The sequence below is a fragment of the Molossus molossus genome, unplaced genomic scaffold (assembly GCF_014108415.1).
Source record: "Molossus molossus isolate mMolMol1 unplaced genomic scaffold, mMolMol1.p scaffold_m16_p_6, whole genome shotgun sequence".
Lineage (NCBI taxonomy): Eukaryota > Metazoa > Chordata > Mammalia > Chiroptera > Molossidae > Molossus > Molossus molossus.
Genome location: NW_023425399.1, coordinates 21,788,559 through 21,811,295, shown reverse-complemented (window position 1 = coordinate 21,811,295; position 22,737 = coordinate 21,788,559). Strand labels below are relative to the sequence as shown.

The 22,737-nt window shown below is 39.7% G+C and overlaps 1 protein-coding gene across 2 annotated transcripts in view; it reads left to right on the top strand.

Moving 5' to 3' along the window:
* CBFA2T2 (CBFA2/RUNX1 partner transcriptional co-repressor 2) overlaps positions 1–22,737 on the top strand; it is a 175,643-nt gene that overhangs the window by 66,324 nt on the left and 86,582 nt on the right. The window lies entirely within an intron of this gene.

Below are 22,737 nucleotides of genomic sequence, written 5' to 3'. Positions count from 1 at the left end.
CAGGTGAGGTTAAAAAAAACACACCAAAACAGAAATTAGAATAATCTTTGATATCTAGTGAGTACCCATGGTAAATGCTTAGCCTGTTGCTGTTATTACAACTCCTGGGATGAACTAAAGACCTGAAACCTAGTCAGTAAGTTGCCCTTGACAGAAATATTCTCCCTTTCTATTTGCCCAAAATTGTCATGACAGAAAAATTGTTTACAGATTCCAGATATACTTTAGAAGATTAAGGGTTAGAGCATTGTAGCCTCACCTGCTTGATTATGTGTGTGGAAGCCCTTTCATTCCTAATCTGTGTTCATGAAGATTTTAGTGCAGGGTGTGTGTTCATGTAATGCGACCCAGGAAGCAGCCAAGCCTCCCCTTGCCCTCCTTTTATTAAAGGTCTGTGGTTTTTTGTTTGTTTGTTTTTTCTAAATCCTCACCTGAGGACACATTTTCTCATGATTTTAGAGAGAGAGAAAGGAAGAGAGAGAGAGAGACATCAATGTGAGGGAAAAAACATCCATTGGTTGCCTCCCGTGCCCTGGAATGGAACCCATAATCTTTTGGTGCACTGGACTATGCTCTGTGCGACCAGCCCCCCTTTAAAAAACGTTTATTTTAGAGCATAGATTCAGCAATTGAGTGTCATCCCATGGGCTGAGAGGTCCTGGTTCCATTTCTGCTCAGGGCACATGCCCAGGTTGCAGGCTCCATTCCCAGTAGGGGGCGTGCAAGAGGCAACCAATCAATATATCTCTCTCACATTGATGTTAGGAACCCTTCCTCTCTCTCTCTAAAAAAAATATATATATATAAAATAAATATAGAAAGTATAGATCCATAAGAAGTTACAAAAAAATAAAAAAATGGTACAGGGAGGTCTAGTGAACCCTTTAGCCAATGTACCCCATGGTAATACCTTGTATAACTAAGTACAGTATCAGTTTTCCTTTTAAATTTATCTCTATTGAATGTATTGCAGATGTCCCCCGTTTTTCCCCCATTGACTCTCTCTTCCCCATTCCCACTCCCTTCCTGCCTTCACCACATTGTTGTCTGTGTCCATTAGTTATTGCATATGTGCATATAAGTTCTTTGGTTTATTTCTTCCTGACCCCCCTTCCCTTTGAGGTTTATCAGTCTAACAGTCAATTTGTACTTCTTAATTCCTTCACCTTTTTCACCTATCCCCCCAAACTCCCTCCCATCTGGCAACCAACAAAAAGTTCTCTGTGTCTATGAGTCTGTTTCTGTTCTGTTTGCTCATTTTGTTTGTAGATTCAATTGTTGATAGATATGTATTTATTGCCATTTTATTCATATTTCTGTTATTCTTCTTCAAGAAGACCCTTCAACATTTCATATAATACTGGTTTGATAGTGATGAACTCCTTTAGCTTTTTCTTGTCTGGGAAACTCTTTATTTGTCCATTGATTCTAAATAATAATTTTGCAGGATAGAGTAATCTTGGTTGTAGGTCCTTGCTCTTCATCACTTTGAATATTTCTTGCTACTTCTTTCTGACCTGCAAAGTTTCTTTTGAGAAATCAGCTGACAGTTTTATGGGAGTTCCCTTGTAGGTAGGTAACTAACTGCCTTTCTCTTTGTCTTTAACCTTTGCATTTTGATGCTGATGTGTCTTTGGGTTCACCTTGTTTGGGACTCTCTGTGCTTCCTGGACTTGTATGTCTGTTTCCTTCACCAAGTTAGGGAAGTCTTCTGTCATTCTTTTTTCAAATAGGTTTTCAATTTCTTGTTTTCTTCTCCTCTGGGACCTCCATGATGCAAATGTTGGTACACTTGAAGTTGTCCCCGAGGCTCCTTACAGTATTCTCATTTTTTTGGATTCTTTGTTCTGATTGGGTGTTTTTTGCTTCCTTATATTCCAATTCGATGGTTTGCTTCTTAGCTTCATCTACTTTACTATTGATTCTCTCTAAATTATTCTTTATTTCAGTTAGTGCATCTTTAATTTCTGACTGGTCCTTTTTTATTCTCTTAAGGTTCTCACTAAGTTCCTTGACATTCTCTCTGAGTTCATTGAGCATCCTTATAAGCAGTGTTTTGAACTCTACATCTTAGATTGTTATTTCTGTTTCCTTTAGTTCTTTTCCTTGAGTTTTGTTCTGTTTTTTTTATTTGGGACATGTTTCTTTGTCTCCTCATTTTGGCTGCCTCCCTGTGTTTGTTTCTATGTATTAGGTAGAATTGCTATGTCTTCTAGGCTTCCTAGGGTGGCCTATTGTAAAAGGTGTCCTGTAATTGAGTCTTGATTGCTGTTGGCATGTCAATGGGAGGGATTTACTCAGGCTGATCAGCTGTAAGGACTGACTGTGCCCACTGACCACTGACCTCTAACTACCTTGGAGTATCAGCTATGCAGGGCCCACCATACAGAGCAAGACTTCAGCAGGGCTCTGGTACCCACTGAGTCCACTCCTTGAGTGTGTCACTTGTGGAGGTGGTTGGGTGGTCTGAAGCTGTCCACTGGGTGTGCTGGCTCTGGGGCAAGGTCAGCCTCTGCCTGTGTTCTACCCGGGACTACCAGGCATAAGCTACAAAGCAATCCACAGATGGCTGCTTCTTGTGCTGGGCATGGAGGTGGCCAGACAAAGCCAAGCTGTGGACCAAGGCTGACTATTTCTAGTGCCAGGCCTGGGGCCAGGTAGCTAGAGGCTCACTGAGGCCAGGTGCTGTTTATTTGAGAGAATTTAGGAAAATCTGAATCAAGAGCCAAGACAGGCCAATACTGTGGTAAAGCCACTGGCAACAGCTTGGGTGGGCCTGAAAGTTGGGTGGGGCAGGGCCTCAGGGAATTACCAGAGTGGGGCAAACCAGCGTGAGCCAGGTTGCTGGAGTCCCAGATATGGAGTCCTAGTCAGTCCCAGGTCTGACTGCCCTGTGGGGGAAAGACCAAAGGAACAAGGGCCTCCACCACTACTTCTGTCCAGGAGAAAGCTGCCTCTCCAGCTCTCGCCCTGATGCTAAACAACTCAGTTCTTCCACGTATGTATCTGGTGCCTTTCAAGCTGCCTCCCCTATGCTGGAATCTGGAGGGAGCGAGTCTGAGTAAGTCCGTGCTCCAGCCCTTTAAGAGGAGCTGCCTGGGACTCCAGAAGCCTCAGCCTCCCTCAGCCTCAGCCCCCACTGGTTTTTACAGCTGGAAGTTACAGGGACTTTTCCTGGTACTGGAACCCTGACCTGGGGTTCCTGATGTGGGATGGGGACCGCTCACTCCTCAGGGAGGACTTTCCCAACCCAGGTAGCCCTCCTGATTTTTATCCTCCAGCCTGTCCACCCCTGTGCCCCTCCTACCAGTCTCCATGTGGCTTCTTTAATTTCATTGTGGTAGGACTTCCATTCAGCTCGATTTCAGGTGGTTCTGAATGATGGTTGTTCTGTAGTTTAGCTGTAATTTTGACGTGGTTGTGGGAGGAGGTGAGTACCACATTTACCTGTGCTGCCATCTTGACAGAAAGTCCCGTATCAGTTTTCAATGATCAGTTTTTATTTAGCAGAAATTGACTGAGCAGCTATTATATGCTAGGTATTTGGTGGTGTAAGTGTTTAAACTCTGACCTTGAGCAGTTCAGTCCTTCTCTCTGGGTTCTCATTGTTATATTTCTAGAATTGTTTTGTTATTTTGGCTCTTCATTTTTGGAACTTGCAATAGCAGTTTCTTTAAAGTTAAAGACTTTGTTATTACATTCCTATTTGTTTTGTTTTAAAACAATTTTTGCACTGTGTCCCCATTTTTCATTTTATAATCTTTACAGCATCAGAACCATGTTGCCTGCATTGTCTTATTTTAATCACGTGCCGGTTTTGCAGTGCTACCAAGTCTGGCTCTGAAAGGCAGCTTGTGAATCATTTACATACATTTCTGTTTATATTCCCCAAATTAATTTGCAACTTTACAGTTTTCAACCAATTACATGTTCAAAGTAGCTGTTAATAATTTAATTTTAAGAAGGAATTTGTCATATGTAGGATTTTAAAACTGGCTTAAAGAGCAGAAGCTATTAAACAATAGCAGAAACCAGACAATATGTAGGACTTTAAATAGTAATTGTTAAACATTTGAATGTTCCCAAAAATATGAGTCTGTGTCTGTGTGTCTCTACATGTTATTCCACTAGGGACTTGCACAGATAGGTTTTGCACAATATCCTTGCTGTTATTGTCAGCCATAAACAAATTACACGTATTTAACAAGTTAATGTCAGATTGGCCAGGAGCCACTGGGAGGTGTGTACTTAGTGACATCAGCTGGCAAAGAGCCCTGGTAACAGGGAGGGTTGGAAGAGTAGGAGGGAGACAGAGAGACAGAGAGACTGACTGTATCTGGGGATTCTGGCAAGGTGAAGAGCTGGTCTGTTTGGCAGGACCTTCCCATCTGGGATCCATCTGTGTTTCCCTGGAATGGGACAGGCAGCTCTAGTCAGTGAGAAATCGCAGATGTGAGAGAGCTGACACATGTCCAGCTAATGAAAGAAGGAGGAAGGCTGATTTCAGATTGGGCTTTGAAGATTAGGAGGAGAAAAAGAAGGGCTTTTTATATCTATTTCAAATAAATTTGGTATATTAAGAATCTGGATTGTTATAATTGGGCATTTGTGGTAAGTACATTTTAATTTAGTTTTGGGGACTGAAGTGGACAATTCTCTGCCTTTCAAAGCTTTTTATTTTTTTCAGATTATGATGATGTGAATATTTTTTGATATTTGATATGAGTTCAGAATTTATTCATTGTTGTTTTGCTGCTTCATTTTGTTCATATTTCTGTATCATTTTTCATTTACCACTCTTATTTGAATTCCATGCTTAGTTAAATGGCAACTTGAATTATATGTAATGTATGAATTGTATGGCTAAGAAAGTAGCCCTACAAATATTTCTTTAAGGTATTGAGTCCTTCTGTGATGTTTTGATGGAAGATTTTCTCCGTTAGTATGCATAGTACAGATAGACAGTGTTAAAATGTTGAGTTATAAAATAGTCTTATTGTTAGATTTTATTTCAACATGTTCAGGTGAATAACAACTAAAAGATCACAGTAAAACTAACAGTATCTACATTTTAATGTAGTTAGCTTTTTTTATTTTTCTCATTACATTTTATCCCTAGGCTGTTTTCTTCTATTCACACATAAACAAGTAACAGTAACAAATTTTACTTGAATGGTGAGTTTGAAGTAGTTTTGTCATGCAGTAAATTTACATGCACATAGCTACTGTGTTCTTTGTTAGTTTGTGATGCATAATTTAGCTTTTTGCTATTTCTGTACATTGTATTCATGATTCCAGGCCTCCAAATTCAGACAACTATGGGAAGAGCATGTGTTTGGGAGCTACACAATACTGTACAGCCATTATTCACTAGTTCTCTGATCTCGAGCAAGCTAATCATTCTCTTTGAGTGTCTATGTTGTGCAGTTCCCACCTCATGTCATTATTGGGGGAAATTTGGCACATATCAGGCATACAAGTTGTTTAAGAAGTTTCTAGACATTCACTATTCTACCTAAGTTTTTTAAAATTCTCACCCGAGGACATTTTTCCATATTTTGTTCAGATAGAGTAGGAGGGAGGGAGGGAGGGAGGGAGAGAGAGAGAGAGAGAGAAACATCGACGTGAAAGGGACACATCCAGTGGTTGCCACCTGCAGAGAGAGAGAGAGAGAGAAACATCGACGTGAAAGGGACACATCCAGTGGTTGCCACCTGCATGACCCAACCAGGGCCGGGGACAAACTGCAACCAAGGTACATGCCCTTAGTGGGAACAGAACCCGGGTCTCTCTGGACCACAGGCCAACACTATAACCGCTGAGCCAAACCAGCCAGGACTGCATTTTTAACTTCAAACTCAGGTAAAGAATGGGTCTTGTCTATATGCCTTTAATTTTCAGGGTACCTTCTTCTCACTGTACCTAACTCTCAGATCATCTGTATCTGTTGTTAAGCCTCACTATGGGTAAGAAACGATCTGGAAAGCATTCTAAGTATTCTGATGCAAATGAGCCTCTTATATTATACCAGAGCAGAACTTCAAAAAGTCAGCAAACAAGAATGAGGTAATAATGAATTATATATTGTTTTGTGACAATACTGTTTAAGTTGTAATTTTTTGCATTGAAAATTTTACTAGTTCTCAAATAGAAACTTTAAAAACTACTTTTATTCTTTAGAGCTTTTCAGCCTTCACTTATGTCAGCTGGAGAACAATACAGTATTCGACTTTTTCAACTTTGCAGTCTGATTTCTTGAAGTGGGGGACAGTTTTTAAAATGAAGCTTTTAATAAATATTCTCTTATCCAGGTTGACTAAATGACTTAAGAATTTTCAACTTTGTGTTTTGATAGGTTCAGTGTTCAGTATCTTTGGGGACTTGTCTATTTGAGAGGATATAGTGTTTATGCTGAATTTACATGATAATCCTTCATGGAGCAAGTACTTTTCATTGCACCCTAGGAGACATGCTTCTAGATGGATTTGAAAGAAAAGGACTTAATGCTGAAGTGTCCTGTAGGCTGGGGTCTGCTGTGAAGGGGCTAAAAGGGGATTTGCATACTGCTGTATGTCAATACTAGGAATACTTTTCATGCTAGAGTTTCAAGAATTATAAAAAATGATAAATAATATGCATTGTAAGATGTGAAGATCCTGTGAATGCAAATACAGGTAGTTGATAAAAGTCTTATAGAGCCCTGGCTTGTTTCGCTCAGTGGTTAGAGTGTTGGCTCATGGACTGAAGGATCACGGGTTCAATTACTGGTCAAGGGCACATACCTGGGTTGCAGGTTGGATCCCTGGCCCAGTCAGGGTCGTTCTGGAGGTAACCAATAGAAGTCTCTCTCTCTCTCTCTCTCTCTCTCTCTCTCTCTCTCTCTCTCTCTGTCCCTCTTCCTCTCCCTCCCCTTCCCACTCTATCTAAAAAAAATCAAGGGGGTGCGGGGAAGTCCTACTGAGTAGTTGCTTGTTACCAAGGTAATCACCAAGATATCTTTGAGTTAAACACTGGAGAAAATCATAGTACTTTCCGAGGACTATGAAAATATTCAGAGAAGCTTTACTACTATAAAAAGAGGAACCTAAATTGGCTTTGGTGAATGACCCAACCAAGGATTTTTTTTCATAACAAGGGGGCCATGTTGGACTGAAGGTATACAATGCAGTAATGTCAAAGTGGAGACTCAGGATACTGACATTTAAATTGCATCTTTGGAACATCAATAAAGAATTCTTTGGAGTTTGTATGAGCATATTATATACAAAATTGGAAGAATTCAAGTGGATCTGAAAGATTGGTTGGACCAGTTCATTGAAGGTATTCTAAGGCCACTTAGTGTTAGAAGTATTCATAAGTCCCCAGGGATGACCTATGGAAAATGTGAGGTTTGAAAGGGATCTTACGGATAATCTAGTCAAATACATTATTTTCTAGATAAAAAAAAAATTTTGAGCTAAGGGTAGTGTAAAGTCTGCCTGGCCCTGAGTTTAATACCTTAGTAAGTGCTGAGTTTGGACGTGAATTGTCTTCTGAGTTTCCAGGACATTTTACAAACATTTTTTGATTACCTATTATATGTGATAGTCTGGTAATAGATAAAAACATCTCACAAGATAAAATATACATGAACACACAAAAGGGGTAAATCCTGGAAATTACTGCCAATTCAGGGAGTTAGAACTATTTTGGAACGTGTAGCATTGGAAGAAGCATAGTGGATGGACAGAAAGATTCAATTTCTATAAAACTCCTCCAGTGCCTTAAATCTGACTTTGTCAAATGCATAACTACACAGTTAATTTCTACTGTGTTTTCCATTACACCTAGCTTTTGTTGCTGTCTTTCCAAATCCAAGAGTAATTATTTGCTTCTGAGATACATATCTATATATACACACATATCCCTTTACCCCCCCCCCCCCTTTTAAACTTGTGATTTATTTATACCAGGTAGCTCAAATTTAAAAGGTTTCTACCATGATGAACTGTGTGGGATATTTAATTTTTCCCTCCAAGTTCAAGTCAGTAAATATAGGAATGAGTGGTGGCTATAATTTCCAGAAAAAGAACTCATTATAACTGGTTTTTATATTTTCAGTAGTTGATGGACTTTACAAACAGCGTTTAATTTTAAGTCCCATGTGGCATCACTTTTATTATGGGAAATTTAAAATGCCTATGGATTCACTTTTCTAAAGCATCCCCAAACCTGCCAAAGCAACTTTTTGTGGAACAGCTAGTGGAAACCCTTTTTTGTTTGTTTGTTAATCCTCACTCGAGGATATTTCTTTCATTGATTTTTAGAGAGAGTGGAAGGGAGGCGGGGAGGAGAGAGAGACAGAGAGTCAAAGACAGAGACATTGATTGCTAGTCCCCCCTCCCCTGACCAGAGCTGAGGATCGAACCTGCAACCCAGGTATATATATCCTTGACCAGGAATTGAACCCTGGACTCTGGTGTGCAGGCTGACGCTCTAACCATTTAGCTGTGCTAGCCAGGGATAAATCCAAATTTTCATTTGGTTATGGTTTAAGGACAGGTGGAGGAAAGGCAATGAAAGGACTGTGTAGGCTTTGGCACTAGGGTGTATAACCATGAACTAATTTAACCTTCATCTCTAAGTCCAGATTTTCTCATCTGTAAAATGGGAGTAAAAATACCTGTTTTTATAGATTCTGGGGATTAAGTTAGAAAGTAACAAGCATGATACTTGCTGCATGAAGACTCAATAAGATTTATCTTTCCATATGATTTTTCTTAGTCCTCCCTAAACATCAAAGTCACAGTAATTAAAAGACTTAGTTAAAATTGAGTTTTTTGCATATTTTCAATAAATCTCTCTTCAGACTGACAGGGAATCTACCTTGTTTCCTTAACTAATTCTTAGTCATGGGAGAAGGTTGTGTGTAGAGAATTTAGCATCCTTAAAAACGCAAACCTGTTGCTGACTGGCAAGCTGTTAATGTTTAGGGACCTTCATTACTTATCCTGCTGGAAGAGCTGGGGGATGGGCCGGTTTGTGGGTGACAGATGTGCCCTGTGCTGCCGGCGGGCGCGTGCCGGCTCTATCCCTCTGCTCCCAGCACCAGGTGCAGCCATTGTTCTGGCTGGTCTCTCTTCATCCGGCCTCGTCTGTTACTCTGCTCTTTCTAGCTCATTGTTTCTGTAGGAAATTAGCATTAAAAACCCATCTGAAACCCCCATGTCCCTCAACTGCAGGTGACTGTTATTGGCCCCAGCTGCCACCCTTGCGCTTGATTACTTCCATATGGGTCTCTACAAAGAAGTAGTAGCGATTTATTGATTTCCACCACAACCCCCACCTCTGTTACTCAAACTATAATACCCTGAAATCTATTAGACCCCCAATAGGCTGTATAGCTCAGTTGGCACTACAACTGTGATGAACGTTTTACAAGCAAAACTAATTACACCCTCTTTCTTCCCCTTTACCACCTTCTACCTAAATATTAAATGTAAAAATAAAAAAGTCCAGAGTATCATAAGTGGAATAGTGAATCTTTTAGATGTTTGGAGATGAATCTTTCTGAGTAGTAAAGCTTTTAGACTTTGGATGGGCTTTTATGGAAAATTTTAGTCACTGCTTTAAATATTTCATACTACACCCATAACGTTCAAGCAAACCATGATCCAGAGGGCCCCTGGGGTGGGGTTGGGGGACACAAAATGTTTGGGCATTTGCTTTTTTTTTTTTTTATGAAATTTAATTTGGATGGGCAGTTGTTGGGAAAGGGGCCTTGTTTAAAAAGGTAATGTATTTTGTGAGAAAACTATATGCAGTAAGAATTAGTTAAATCCTTTAATTTTGCATTATTGTGTTGTTTGTACAATTTGTTGTTCCACTTTATTTATTAGGATAAACACCATAGCTAGAAGTTTGGTGTCCTAGACTTTTTTCTTCCTTCATCAGTAAACAAATTAAGTGTTCTATTTTTGTTATTGGTCTAAATCAAGATTGTAATCTCAACAGGTTACCAGGTTTAAAACCCCAAATAGAAGTAGTTATTGGCTCCTGATCAACTGTATTGTATTGCTACATTGACAAAGTCACTACCCCATCCATGAAGACTATCTGGTCATAGCAGCCTATAAGTAAACAGCCTAGAAAATCAAGGTGGAGGTAATTACCTAAGATCTTTTGACTGCTGAGTGTTTAGCTCTGCAAACCAGTTTTAAGTCTTGAGTTTACAACATTTCAAATCAAGATTTTTTTGGTTAATCATCACTCGAGGATATTTTTTTCATTGATATTTTAGGTAGAGTAGGAGGGAGGGAGGGAGAGAGAGAGACATCCAGACATCGATTGGTTGGTTGCCTCTCGCATGACCATGACTGGGGCTGGGAAGAACCTGCAATTCAGCTATGTGCCCTTGAACAGGAATCAAACCCATGACCCTTCAGTCCACAGGCTGAGGCGCTAACTGCTGAGCAAAACCAGCCAGGGCCAAATCAAGTTTTTTAAAATAACAATTTTAAATTTAACTACATGGTGCCTATATCATAAGTAATTATGGAACTTAATGCCGTTTCTGTTGGGGAAATGTCCTTTGCCTTTCTTCCTTATCTTTATCATTTGGAATCGAGTTTTAAAAGTTATTAGAATTTCAAGAGCCCATTGCAGCCACATTTTACTTGATATCTGATGAAGGTAAGCCTCCAGGTAAAGCCGTGTGATTACATTTAAAGCAGGTTAGGATTTGTAGTTTCTGAAGAATTGTTTGCAAGCTTTCTAATTTGCCCCCTCATTTATGCAGTGGAGAAATGGGAGGTTAGGTCAGGAAAGGGGAGAGTTGAGATTTAAAACTGAGTTTTCTGACTAAAAATTAAGTGTGCTTTGATTTGAAGTTTGGAGCTAGTAAAAGTTGGGGCTGATTGTAAGCATGTTATGGCTATAGATATTGTCTTAAGGTGTGTGTATGTGTGTTTTTAGTTTTTCTTTTTGGTGCTCATGAAGAATAGGGTTTTCTCCCGGCCTCGTGTGTCTCAGTGGATTGAGCATTGTCCCATGGACTGAGAGGTCACAGTTCAATTCCCAGTCAGGGTGCATGCCCAAGTTGCAGGCTCGATACCCAGTGGGGGTGTGTGGGAGGCAGCTGATCGATGTTTCTCTCCCATCCCCTCTCTAAAAAAAATCAACTAAAAAAAAAAAAACATATTAAGAATGGGGTTTTCCTTTAATGGCCTGTCTGACAAGAAATATGCTTATTTTATCATGCTAGGCCCTATGGAAACACAGTTGAATAGGAAAAGGAGTTTGCAATCTAGTGTGAGACATTTTCTGTTTGGCCCCAGGAGTAGTATGAGATAAATTGTCCCATACTATTCCTGGGGCTAGTGCTGTGGAGTCTAAAAGTAGCTTGTTGTTGTTGTTGTTGTTGTTGTTTTTTAATGGGAATGGCAAAGCATTCTTCTGTTGCCCCAAGTAGAGAAGAATGGCAAATTACCAGGTGTGCTTTGATTGCCCAAGTAACAGTTATAGTAGAGATTCTTCAACAGGGCTGGAACTAGGGCAAGGTAAATGAGGTACCTAGGTGAAAATTTTGAGGCATTCATTCCCCAGGTCAGCCCTGCACTTAAATTTGGGCCTTTGCCCTGGCCGATTTGGTTCAGCAATTGGCGCATCGCCCGCCAATCAAAGAGTCACAAGTTCAATTCCGGTCAAGGGCACATACCTTGGTTGCAGTTTGGGTCCTGGTCAGGGTCATTCCGGAGTCAGCCAGTTAATGTGTCTCTCTCACATCAATGTCTCCCGCCTTCTGTCTTTCCCTCCCCTTTCCCCCCCTTTCTTTCTCCCTTTCTTCTTCCCACTCTATCTGAAAATAAATGGAAAAATATCCTCAGGTGAGGATTAAAAAAAAAAAATTGAGGCCCTAGGCACCTCACTTGCCTCATGCCCATCCCAGCCCTGCTCTTTAGTAGTGTCTAAAGTAGGAGGAAGAATCCGGCCAGTGTGGCTCAGTGGTTGATCGTCAACCCATGCACCAAGAGTTTGCCAGTTCCATTCCAGATTCCATTTTTGGTCAGGAACATGCCCAGGTTGTGGGCCCAATCCCCAGTGGGGGGCCATGCAGAAGGCAGCCAGTCAAGTGTTCTCTCTCATCAATGTTTCTGTCTCTCCCTCTCCCTTCCTCTCTAAAATCAATAAAGGAAAAATAAATAAAATAAATAAAGTAGAAGGAAGATGGCAGGCTTGGTGTAACTGATGAGAAATGTTTTCTATCTTTATTTTGGAGAGTGAATAAAATCAAAGTGTTTCCTTGTTTTTCCAGCCAAGGGAACCATCTCTAACACCTGATCTTTTAAGTGTTTGGAGGGCCCTGGCCTGTTAGCTCAGCGGTTAGAGCGTCGGCCCGTGGACCAGAGAGGCCTGGGTTTGGTTCCCACTAAGGGCACATACCTGGGTTGCAGTTTGTCCCCGGCCCCGATTGGGGTCGTGTGGGTGGCAGCCACTCGGTATGACTCTCTTACATCGATGTTTCTCTCTCTCTTCTACCCTCTCTCCCTCCTGCTCTATCTGAAGATAAATGCAAAAATGTCCTCAGGTGAGGATAAAAAATAAATAAATAAATAAAACAAAATAAAAAAAGTTTGGAGGGTGGTGCCAGGAGAATCAGTGATTTGTCTTGAGAGTGTTGGTGTTATTTTTTTAGTCAATTTCAACTACTGTTGTACATATATTTGAAGGTCCTTCAACTTCCTTGGTTTCTTTTTAATGTGCCACTTTAAATGTCCCTTATTTTTTTGACATTTTGTATACACAAATCAATATATACACTGTACTAGACAAATGAAAATAATGGATGAATTTCAAGATAGGCATTAGAGGATATTCCATACCCTACTTTTTCTGCTCTTTGAGAAATGATTGCTTAATACCTTTTAACTGCATTCTGTAATCTCATCTTCCTGTGTCTTTAACCACATCTATATGGTGGTGACTCTCAAAATTTATATCTGAATCATATTTGTCTTTTGAGCTGCAGGATTATCTTATCTCACTGCCTAATAATGAACATTTCCATATATGTCAAAATAGTTGATTGTGCTGTTCAAATATGCTATAGCTATACTAATATTTCAGTCTTACCCATTTGTTGTTGTTTTTTAATTCTCACCCAAGGATATTTTTCCATTTATCTTGAGAGAGAGTGTGAGGGAGGAAGGGGGGTGGAGAGAGAGAGAGAGAGAGAGAGAGAGAGAGAGAGAGAGAGAGAGAAACATCGATGTGAGAGCGACCCATCTACTGGTTGCCTTCCTTCTTCCATCACACTCTATCTGAAGATAAATTGAAAAATATCCTCAGATGAAGATTGAAAAAAAAAGAAAGAAAGAAAGATGTGTTAAAACCTTCTACTGTGCCCAGCCGGTGCCGCTCAGTGGTTGAGCATTGACCCATGCGTCAAGAGGTCGCTGGGTGGATTCCCAGTCAGGGCACATGCCCAGGTTGTGGGTCAAATCCCCAGTGAGGGGCGTGTAGGAGGCGGCTAATCAATGTTCTCTTTCATCGATGTTTCCATCTCTCCCTTCCTCTCTTTCTAAAATCAATAAAGAGAAAAATTTAAAAGACAAAACCAAAAAACCTTCTACTGTGAATGTGTGTTTTCAATTTCTTTCAGTTCTGTCAGATTTTTGTTTTTGATCCTGTGTTGTTATACACTGCCCCCCCCCCCCCCAGGATTATATTACTTTTCCCAATGAATTCACTCCTTTATCATATAGATAATGACCCTTTTTTTTTGTCCCCAGTAATGCTTTATGAATTAGAACCTATTTCTTATAATATTAATCCATTTGCTTTTTAAATTTTTTTTTTAACTTTCAGTATCATTATGGTTTAGACATGAATCTTAATAGTAAATACTGTGCTGGTCAGGTGGCTTAGGTGGTTGGAGTGTCATCCTGTGCACCAGAAGGTTGTAGATTTGATTACTGGGTCAGGGCACATAACTCGGTTGTGAGTTTGATCCACGGTCAGGGTTGGTATGGGGGGCAACCCATCAGCAGGCAACCAATTGATGTCTCTCTCTCTCTCTCTCTTCCTCACTCTAGAAATTGATAGAAAAACATATCCCTGGGTGAGGATTATAAATAAAGTAGAGAAATGATCTCTCTTTTTTTTTTTTATTATCAATTTTGCATTTGTCTTCAGATAGAGCAGGAAGGAGAGATCGGGGAAGAGAGAGAGAAACATCCATGTGAGAGAGACACATCAAGTGGCTGCCACCTACACGACCCCAACCAGGGCTGGGGACAAACTGCGACTGAGTCACATGCCCTTAGCGGGAAACGAACCTGGGCCTCTCTGGTCTGAGGGCCAACGTTCTAACCGCTGAGCCAAACCGGCCAGGGTAAGAAATGATCTCTTTAAGAAAAAACACCCGTCCGGTGTGGCTCAGTGGATTGAGCGTCGTCCCATGGAATGAGAGATCCCGGTTTGATTCCTGGTCAGGGCACATGCTGGGTTTCAGACTCGATCCCCATTAGGGGTCTTGCAGGAGGCAGCTAATTGATGTATCTCTCTCACACTGATGTTTCTATCGCTCTCTCTCACTTCCTGTCTCTCTAAAAAATTAATACAAAGGTATTTAAAAATAAATAAAATAAAAAGAATAGCAAATACTTAATTTCTGTTTGAATTCAACCTAAAAATATTTTTTTACTTGTTAGCTCTATATTCAGTTGTTACTTCTATATTTAAATTTACTAGTATCATTTTTTTCTCTTGAAGATTGAAAATTGTTTTTTATATATATATATTTTGTTTGGATGTTACATTTACCTTATTTTGATGACAGTCTTATTTTTTTAAGTCCTCAACCAAGGATATTTCCCACTGATTTTGAGAGACAGAGAAAGAAAGAATCATCGATGTGAGAGAAACACCCGATTGGTTGCCTCCCTTATGCACCCTAACTGGGGATCCAACCTGCAACCTAGGTGTGTGCCCTGACTGGGAATTGAAACCATGACCTTCTGGTATATGAGACAATGCTCCAGCCAGCTGAGTCATCTGGCCAGGGCTTGATGGTTATTCTTAAATTTTTATTGATTTTTTAAATACATTTTTATTGTTTTTTGTTGTTGGTGGTGTTGTTGTTTTTAAGAAAGAGAGAGAGATGGAAACATGGATTGGTCGCCTCCTCTGTTCCCTCTACTGGGGATGAAGCCTACAGTCCAGGCCTGTGCCCTGACCGGAATCTAACTAACTAGGACCTCTCAGTCCTTGGGATGATGATGCTCAATCCATTGAGCTACACTGGCTGGGCTGTTTTAAAATTTTTAATATGTACACTTAAAGTATAAAACATTAATTCACATACCCTTTCACCTTTTTTTAAAACAGAAATCATAGGACACTTCAAAATCATTAACTTTTCTTGTTTGCTGTTGCTGTTGGAGGGGGTGGTCCTTGCAATATCCCAAGAAAAGGAATTTTCTGAGATGTGCACAGTAGGATGCAATATAGTAGGAAGCTTTATTGCCATGGAGTTACACCCCTGGGTTTCCAAAGTCCCATTTCCTTTAGCCCAGTCATAGAAGAAGTGTAGCTGGGATTTCAGAAGAGCTGAAGTCAGGGCCAGTGTCCAGAGTTTCCTTTCCATGTTGGAGCCGGGTCCAGTTCAGCATCAGGCTAGCTGCAGTCCATTAGTCCATTGCATGTGGGGTGTACATGGCTATGAGCCATACAGGTGAATACAAGGAAACAGGAGCAAAAGGGACCTTTAAGCCAGGAGTTAAGTACAACATGCCAAGAGAGCCAACTTCTTTGTTTAGGGGATTCTGTCTCAAATGTTCACTCCTGTGCAGTGGCCATGCCCATTCTGGCCAATGACATCTATTTCCAGGTGTGACTGACAGGTGTCCCTGTCACCCCAACTTTACTGGGCCTTTGTTGGATTTTTTCCCCCAGTATTTTGCAGGGAACATGCCTATAATGTCTGGCCTTCCCTTTGCTCCTTTCCTATTATTAATAACTAGCTAATTACAATGGTATCATTACTGTCGATTTTATTTTCACCTTGTGTTTTATACTCATCACTAGTTAAAAGAATAATTACTGTTATTATTTTTACAGCCAATATTAATGTGGGTTTATCTGCTCATATTTAATCTTGATTATAACTGTTCCTTCTAGGTTAATTTTCCTTCCTGCCAAAATACCTCTGTTACTAGTTCTTAGAGAAACAGTCTGTGAGTGATAAATCCTTTTTGTTGGTCTAAAAATATTTTTATTTCACTTTTACTTGAATGATGATAGTTATTTTCCATCAGTCCTGCGAGTAACAATTACTATTGTTCTGTAAATGTGAAGGCTTCCAATTGTGGTGCTCAAAACTTAGTATACTCCTTTAATCCGACGATTCGGGTCTTCAGTTCTGGAAAATTCTTGTCTGTGATCTCTTTGAATAGTGTCTCTTCCCTACTCTCATTTGCTCTGTTAATCTCGTTCTAGAATTTGTGCTAGATTTATGTTGTACCCTCTTATGCTGCTCTCCATGTTTCTTATCCTTTTTTATTTTTTACCTTATATCTTTGTGCTACATTCTAGGTGATTTACTCAGCTCTATCTTCTATTCTTTATTTTCTAAACTTTGTCTGATACACTCTTCAAAATGTCCATTGGGCATTTTCTTTCTAGAAATTTTATTTAATTCCTTTACAAATATGCTTTAAGAAAACTTGAGTCCTGTTCTCATTATTTGTTTGATTGGTTGGTTAATCCTCACCAAGGATATTTTTCTATAGATTTTTAGAGAGAGTGGAAAGGGGGGATAGAAAACATCAGTGGGAGAGAGACATATTAATTGGTTGCCTCCTGCATGCAACTTCGACTGAAATCAAACCCATGGCCCTATGTGTGCAGGCCAGTGCTCCAACTGCTGAGCCACACAGGCCAGGGCTCTCACTATTTTTATAAGTATCCTTAATCACTTTTTTGTTTTTTTTAAATTTTTTATTTATTTATTGTTTTGTTAATCCTCACCCAAGGATATTTTTCCAGTGTTTTTTTTTTTTTTCCTGAGAGAGTGGAAGGTAGGGAGGAGGAGAGAGAGATAGACAGACAGACAGACACACATTGATGTGAGAGACACATCATTTGGTTGCCTCCTGTATGCTTCCTAGCTGGGACAGGGGATCACACTTGCAACCCAGGTACATGCCCTTGACCGGTAATTAAACCCAAGGTCCTTTGGTGAGAGGGCTGATGCTTTAACCACTGAGCCACACTGGACAGAGCCTTAATAACTTTTAAAAGTTAGACTAATTGAGGTATAATTTATATACAGTAAAATTTACCCTAATAGATGTACAGTTTTATGAATTCTGACAACATACAATCACATAGCCACTACCAATCAAAGTATAGAACATTTCCATCATCCCCTTATGCCTCTTTGTAGTCAACCCCTATGCCCTTTCATCCCAGCCACTGGCAAACAATGATCTGTTCTTTGTTCCTGTAGTTTGCCTTTTCCTGAATGTCACTTTATCGGGTATAAATAATCTAATCATTATGTTGTCTATCTGAAACGAATACAGTATTGTATGTCAACTATAATTTTTAAAAAATTTAAAAATAAATTGAGCCCAGCTGGTGTGGCTCACATGGACTGAGAGGTCTCAGTTTAATTCCTGGTCAGGGCACATGCCTGGGTTGCGGGCTCAGTCCCCAGTGAGAGGCGTGCAGGAGGCAGCCAATCGATGTATCTCTTTCACATCAATGTTCCTATCTGTCACTCCCTTCCTCTCTCTCTAAAAAAATCAATAGAAACATATTTAAAAATAGAAAAAATAAATCTGACTCCTTTCATTTAGCATAATACATTTAAATTTATCCATGCTATTGCATGTATCAATAGTTTGTTTTTATGGCTGAGGGGGTCTCCTAGGAGAGGAGTTTTGCTTTTCTATATGAATTTTAGGATAAGATTTGTAGATTAGATAGCGGTATGACGATGTAAATTATTTTGGTAATTGTACTGTTCTGATGTAAGTGAATATCCTATGTCTATGTCTTAGCAGTTATACACTGAACTATTTAAGAGTAAGGGAGAATGATGTATTTAGCTTACTTTAAAGTGGTTTAGACAAACAAGTACATAGGTGGGTAGGTGGGTAGGTAGGTAGAGTGGATGGATAGATAGATAATGATAAAAGAGGTATGTTAGTTAATTAGTGAATTTGGGTGAATGGTATCAAGGGACTTCTTTATACTGTTTTTTCCATTGAGATTTTTTTTAATGTTTTAAATTAGGCTTAAAGAAATACAGCACTGAGCTATAGATCCCATTAATAAAAAAAGAGAGTATGATAGTGAGTGATCAATTTAGGCTGTCTGAAGCAGTAAACAGAGCTGTTGTCTGAATGGCAAGTAGTCTATGAGATATCAGGTGAGAGAATATTTCAGGCAGAAAAGCAGTGCAAAGGTTGTATGGCGGGAAGGAGCTTGATGTGTTCAATGAATAGAAAAATGGACAGTGTAGTTAATATAGTAGAGAAAAGATAAGAGAGGAAGAGAGATAGGAAATAGCTTCTGTAGAGCTTTGTAAGCCACGGTGAGGAATTGGGATTTTATTCTAAGACTGATAGGTAATTGAAGGTTTATTAGTAGGGGAGTCATGTGATGATTTATGTTTCATAGTGATCACTCTTCTTGTGATATAGAGAAAAAATTTTATGGGGGCAGAGCTGAAAGTAGCAAGACCAGAAGTTAAAAATAATGAGTTTGGAGTGGGTTTGTAGCCAAAGTAGAAGATAGAAAGGATATTATTTGATATGTTTTGGATGTAGGTTGAGATTTTTTAACTTGTTGATGGACTGAATGTTGAGAGAGGGAGAAGACTGCTTTCAAATAATTGCCACATCTGCCCTCATTGTTACTCATTTGTTCATTTAAATATTGATTAAGTCCTTGTGTGCCAGACACTGTTTTAGGCATTGAAATTAATTACATCAGCGAATAAAGCAAAGACTCTACCTTCGTGGAGATTAAATTCTTCTGGGAGAGACAGATTAGTAAAGATGATCAATGAGTAATATATATGTAGTCTAAATTATATGTTTTATGTATATTTAAATTTTGGTATGCTGCAAAAATAAGAAGTGCTAAGGAGAATGGGAAAGGTTTTAAGAAGATCCATATCCAGCTGAGGAAGGTATATAAAATAGGGTAGTTAAGGAGGGTGAAAAGGTGATGATTTTGAGTGTGCAAGGAGATAATGGATATAAAAGCTTTCAGCACTTTTTGTGGTACGTTGTGCCTCTCACCTTTTCAGTGTATATTATGATGAAGATTGAAGATGAAAGTTCCTTGTTGGGGGTAGTCTTGACTCTACCTGTGATGTTGCGTTCATTTTTTTGAGAATAGGCAGGAAATTGCCAAAATGAGAGGCTAAAGAATTGTTTTTAATTGCCTCATGTTTTTATTTATTTTTAATCAATTTATTTATTTTTGTTACAGATGTTTCTCCTTTTCCCCCCACTGATTCCCTCCTCCCTTCGAGGCTAAAGAAATTTGAGTAAGGTTTAAAGAAATAATAAGTCTTGGTGAAGCATGGACAGGTGCATGTGAAACATTTGTATATTGTAGGGGATTAATCTAATAACAAAAACACACTCCTCTAAAAACAATTTGCAAGGTCTTTTTACTTTAACATTAATCTGTATCCAAATGGGTTTTGAGGCAACATACAATAAAAGACATTTTAAAAATAGCCCTTAAATCCAGCAGAGGAACTTGACCCAAGGAATTTGGAGACGGATCCTAAGAGGAATAAAGCTATTGCCACTCAGCCCTATACTAACCCTTCAGATAAAACCAAAAGGAAAAACCCTGGATTTTGACCTTGTTCTCATCTGGTTAGAGAACACATAGCTAGAAGAGTTTTTTGTCCTAGCACAGTGAATCAGGAAAGGTGTTCCTTGAAGAGATGATATACCCAGGTAAGTTCTTCATGTGTGAATAAAAGTTAGCCTGGAGGACAGGGAAGGAAGAGGTTAAAGTGAAAAATAATGAGACTGGAAAGGTAGTGAAGTGTTTAGGTTATACAGTGTATTCTATGCTCTTTTATTAAGAAATATATTTTTAATCCTCACCCTAGGACATTTTTCCATTTTTTGTTCAGATAGAGTGGGAGGGAGAGAGAGAAAGAGAGAGAAACATCGATGTGAAAGGGACACATTGAGTGGCTGCCTCCTGCACAACCCAACCAGGGCCGGGAACAATCTGCAACTGAGGTATATACCCTTAGCAGGAACCAAACCTAGGTCTCTCTGGACCGCAGGCCGATGCTCTAACCGCTGAGCCAAACTGGCCAGGGCCAGTGTATTCTATGCTATGTTCTGTAGAAAATAGGTTTAATATTACAGTTTGTTTTATGGATTTTTTTTTTTAAACAGGGAAATGTGATTTGGCATTTAGGCAAAAGATGAATTTCAAGGAGGCAATCTTAAAGTCAGGAAGACCATTTTGGGATGATTACTGTAGTTAAGGCAAGAGATGAAGGTCTGAATTTTGTTGTAGGTGGAATAGAGGGGGTCAGAGGACTTGAACTTTGGGTGGCTATGAGTGAGGGGAAGTGATGGTGGGGTGGAAGGTGATAACTAAGTAATGATTGGTTTTATTTCTTTAATTTATTTTTTATCCTCACCCGAGGACATTTTTTGTTGAGATAGAGTGGGAGGGAGAGAGAGAGAAACATTGATGCGAAAGGGACACATCGAGTGGTTGCCACCTGCAAGACCTGACCAGGGCCAAAAGGGACACATCGAGTGGTTGCCACCTGCAAGACCCGACCAGGGCCGGGGACAAACTGCAACCGAGGTATGTGCCCTTAGCAGGAACTGAACCTGGGTCTCTTGGGACCACAGGCTGATGCTCTAACGGCTGAGCCAAACTGGCCAGGGCTAATTATTGGTTTTAAAATACAAATGAAGCCCACCTGGTATGGCTCAGTGGTTTAGCATCCACCTATGCCCGAAGAGGTCACTGATTCGATTCCCTGCCATGGCACGTGCCCAGGTTGCAGGCTCAATCCCCACGTGCAGGAGGTGTTCTCTCACATCCATGTTTCTATCTTCTTTTCCCTTCCCCTCTCTCTAAATATCAATAAAAATAATTTTTTTTTAAAATGAAAAGACTGAGTCGATCAATTGTTGATGTTTTTAATATAGCCTACAATGTGCATTTAAAGGGTGAATAAATAATCTTGGGTACTGTATGTGTTTTATTAGACATTTGGTGAAATAATTTCTAAAATATTTCTAGCAACTTTATTTTCATTTATATCTGCAGAGTGAAAAAGTTAATTCTGGAATTCTTTTGGATTAAATTAACAGACCATATGGTGTTTACACAGACTGAGTGCTATGGGAGGTAGCTGTTATTTTTTTCTCTTTCAGGATATGATGCTTCACCTGATGCCAGTATTCTGAAACATATATTTTCTTTCTTTTTTTAAAATATATTTTTATTGATTTTTAAAATTGATTTTTGTTTTGTTTTAAATATGGTTTTGATTTCTTAGAGAGGAAGGGAGAGAGAGACGGAAACATCAACGTGAGAGAGAAACACTGATTGGCTGCCTCCTGCACGCCCCCTACTGGGAATTGTGCCCAAAACCCTGGCATGTGCCCCGACTGGGAATTGAACTGGGACCTTCTCAGTCCACGGGATGATGCTTAATCCACTGATCCACAGTGGCCATGCTGAAACATTTATTTTCTAGTAAACAATATGTGAAGCACTTATTTTAATCATTGTATTTTTTTCTTGATGCCTCAATTGATGTCCATGGGATGACGCTCAATCCACTGAGCCACACTGGCTGGGCTGAAACATTTATTTTTCTAGTGAACAGTATGTGAAGCACTTATTTTAGTCATTTTATTTTCTCTTGATGCCTCAATTGATGTCACCATTAATATAGTGTTTAATTTTACTTTTCTATTGGTTTAGTATTTTAAAAATTAAATCTTCTTTACAGGTTTATATCATGCTTTCCAACCTTCTCACATCATAGCATAGAGATAAATTGATAAGTTCTGATTGGCCATCCCCAGCTGAGGAAATCAACACCTCTCCAGTGTTCCTTAGCACCATACAGTTTGGGACATTCTGTCTTTTTTATAATTATAATAATAATAATAATTAATTATTAATAATTTTTAAATCCTCACCTGAGGATACTTTTCCATTTATCTTCAGATAGAGTGGGCGGGAGGGAAAGAAGGAAGGAAGAAAGGGAAAGAAGGGAGAGAGAGAGAAATACCGATTTGAGAGAGACACATCGATTGGCTGCCTCCCGCACAACCTGACCAGGGCTGGGGACTGAACCGTAACCAAGGTACATGCCCTTGACCGGAATCGAACACGCGACTCTTTGGTCTGCGGCCAATGCTCTAACTGCTGAGCCAAACAGGCCAGGGCTGGACATTCTGTCTTTTTTTGTTTTAATCCTCACTCGAGGACATTTTTCCATATTTTGTACAGATAGAGTGGGAGGAAGAGAGAAACATCGACGTGAAAGGGACACATCGAATGTTTGCCACTTGTACAACCCAACCAGGGCCGGGGACAAACTGCAACCGAGGTACACGACCTTAGTGGGAACCAAACTCTGGTCTCTCTGGACTGCAGTCCGACACTCTGACCACTGAGCAAAACCAGCCAGGGCCAGGCATTCTGTCTTAATAGAAAAGGTATAGAAACCTT